This window comes from Pteropus alecto, unplaced genomic scaffold (genome assembly GCF_000325575.1).
Source record: "Pteropus alecto unplaced genomic scaffold, ASM32557v1 scaffold250, whole genome shotgun sequence".
NCBI lineage: Eukaryota > Metazoa > Chordata > Mammalia > Chiroptera > Pteropodidae > Pteropus > Pteropus alecto.
The window spans coordinates 170,037-173,136 of NW_006430732.1; positions in this window are offsets into that span (position 1 = coordinate 170,037).

Genomic DNA, 3,100 nt, shown 5'->3' on the forward strand with positions numbered 1-3,100 from the left:
ATGACAAGTTGTCTGGGTTCTTATAATGTTGGGCTAAAATGGCACAATATTCCTTTCTGAGAAACAGAATATCTACAGAACCAGTCTGTCATAAGACAAGGTATATAGAAATGGCACCATTTCAAACAAGTGAAAAAAAGATGGTGGCATTTATGTTAGCCTTTTTTTTTTTTTTCTATTAGTCCCTAGGCAAGGGGTCATGATGAGAATAGAATTCGTGTGTGACAGTCATTGGCAGCATACATCAATTTGGAATGGCAGGCAAGTGTTCCAGTTGTTAAGAAAGTGTGTGATGTATCCCAACATGCCATCACTAGTAAAAAATGTAATCACTAGTAAAAAATGACAAAAAATGAAAAATAAAAAAAATTCAAGAATTTAGTAACATTAGGAAGAGAGTTATTGCTTCTAAACAGAAAGGGAAGCATGCATTTAAGACTGCTGACTTTGGTTACAAATACTCATGAGAGAGATTAGCTTGTGGGTAAATCATATATGAACTGTTTCTAGAAATGGCAATTAAATTCTTATAAAATGCATGTTGGCACTTTTATATTATAATTTAATTAAGCAGTTGATACATAAATATACAATAAAGCACCAGAGATAAATAAGCAGCTTTCTCTAACCCATTTAATTACGATATTGAACAAACATAAGGAATACAATAACATTTTGAAGAGGCAAATCTTTGCCATCTTAAGAAAAAAAAGAATCTCACGTAGAAGTTTCTGACAGGCAAAATTATTACACACAAATGTCTCTTTTTTTTTTTCCACTATTGTTTGTTAACTCAGGTTAAGGAAGCTTGTTTTAATGAATTCTTTTAACATAATGGAGATATAAATATATATTTTTATATATATTTAGATAGATGAGAGAGAGAGAGAGAAAGAGAGAGGCCAATGTAGAAATCCATAACAAGGAGATTCAACATCTAAAGATAATTAAGTATTCTATTTGGGGTAATCTGGGCAAATGTGTGGTGTTTTAGATATAGTTCCATAAATTATGTCACTTGTTTCTTAGAAACCTATAAAAGTCTTGGTTCCAGTTTTCACAGATCTTCAATAATATGATTGGGATAACAAGAAGAGCATGGACAGGAATAACTATGATTACCATATTAGAGCTGTGAAAAGTAAAGAATGGACCCTCCATTTACAAAATTACTACTTATTTAGAGCAGTATGAATATGTATAGAATGTGTATTTAGGTTCATTATATAGCCCAGTTTTCATTTTTTGGTGTAGTCATTTTGACAACTAAAGTTACTGGTCCTTACTTCAATTCTGGGTATAATAGTTTATAGGCAACAATTTACAACAAATAAAGGAATCTTCTATAGACCCTGACAGCTCCTACATGGGCTTGATATAGTCTTAGAGGGTTATCTTTACTGCCATGGGGACTTGATTCGGTCTTTTAAAGGAACGCCATGACAAGTTTGTTGTTTGCTTGTTTATTGGTTTGTTTCTTTTGCTTGTTACCTTTAATAAACTACTTGTTCGATTCATGCTATTTAATGGGGTATTGGAGTATTTTGTTTGCATTTATAATTATAAATTGTGCCACCTTTATATATGCTTTCTTTCCAAAAAGCACCCTTTCAATATTTATTGAAATGTTTAATTTACAAAAAGAACAGAGATATCTGTATCATGATCTATAATTAAGCCAATTATTTTATATAGTATTCTGATATTTGTTAAATATATATTTGTTAATAATTAGTACCATGGAAATGTTAAATCTAAATAATTAAAAAATCTTTTACATTTTCAGTGAAGTCAGAAATATACTAAAGAAATGTTGGTTTTATAGACTTTTATAGCCTTTTTAGTCTTGTACACTATCTAAAAATAAATATGCATTCAGTAATAGGCACTAGTAAAACTATTCCCTCATTATATTTGATCTGAGAAATAATTGTTATGAGACAAAATATTAAATTTCTGAATCTATATAAGTGTACATTTCAAACATAACAGAAATTTGATTATAGTTTACAGACAAGTTTTGGCTTTGGTAAATTGTTCGTTTTTTCTAAAGGGTATATTCCTGTGAGTAATTTTAAAGATTCATTTCTTTCTAAGCAAAGAAGAGCATGTTTTCCCTTTATTTATGGTTAGATTTAATTGTAATTAAAACACATAACAAAAAGTAGTTCTGGGATTGACTTGTTCATGTATTTGAGGACCTTAAAAATAGTCTTCTTGGCAGGAAATAAATAAGACGATAAGTGACTCTTTGACCGGCTTGAACTTTGTGTTGTCTGATTTAAAAATTACACATTTGGATATATATACAAGAACTGATCTGTGCAAGTCCAAAAGGTACTAGTAAAACAATTGAGTAGAAAGTTCAGACTACTACTCTTGCTGTTTTGCTGTTTTGCTACCCAACCCAAAACTCATGCTGATGGCCTCATGGGAATTTCCCTTTTAAACTAAACAAAAAAGTGAAATCCTAGTTAACAGCTAGATTTTCGTGATAGTCTAACATCATGGGTGATACTGAATTACAATCCTATTAAGAGGTGGCTTTCAAAGACAGTGTTGAAGGCATATTCTTCCAATGGGCAGAATTCAGCTATATTTTTTGTATGAAAGGTGAGACTACCTCAAGTATGGATCTAAAATGATTCATAGGCAGTGGCTAGTGATTCGATTGGTTGGTCAAAGACTGAAAAGAATATGATTGGAAGAGCAATGACAACCGAGTGAGGTATGTGGATGGATCTTGCAGAATAGGTATACAGTGTGAATATATATGTGAGACACATAACTACCTACCTGAAGAAATCCACTGTGGAACATGATCTTTAATTGAGTGGGCAAGTTGACCTTTCTTGAACATTAGTCCTCCCTAGCCACTCTCGCACTTATTCAATTAGATCATAAACCAGCTGTCTATGGTGGTAGGGATAAATACTATTTATGACCTGAAAAACTTGGAATTTCACCTAAATCAATAAACAGAAGATTATTTATTGTTCCACTAATATTTTTTAAATAAAATTAAAACAATAGTGAGATAATCATTGAAAATATAAAAAGAAAAAAAAACAAGCTTGTTGAGTGTTTTATAAAAGAAGAG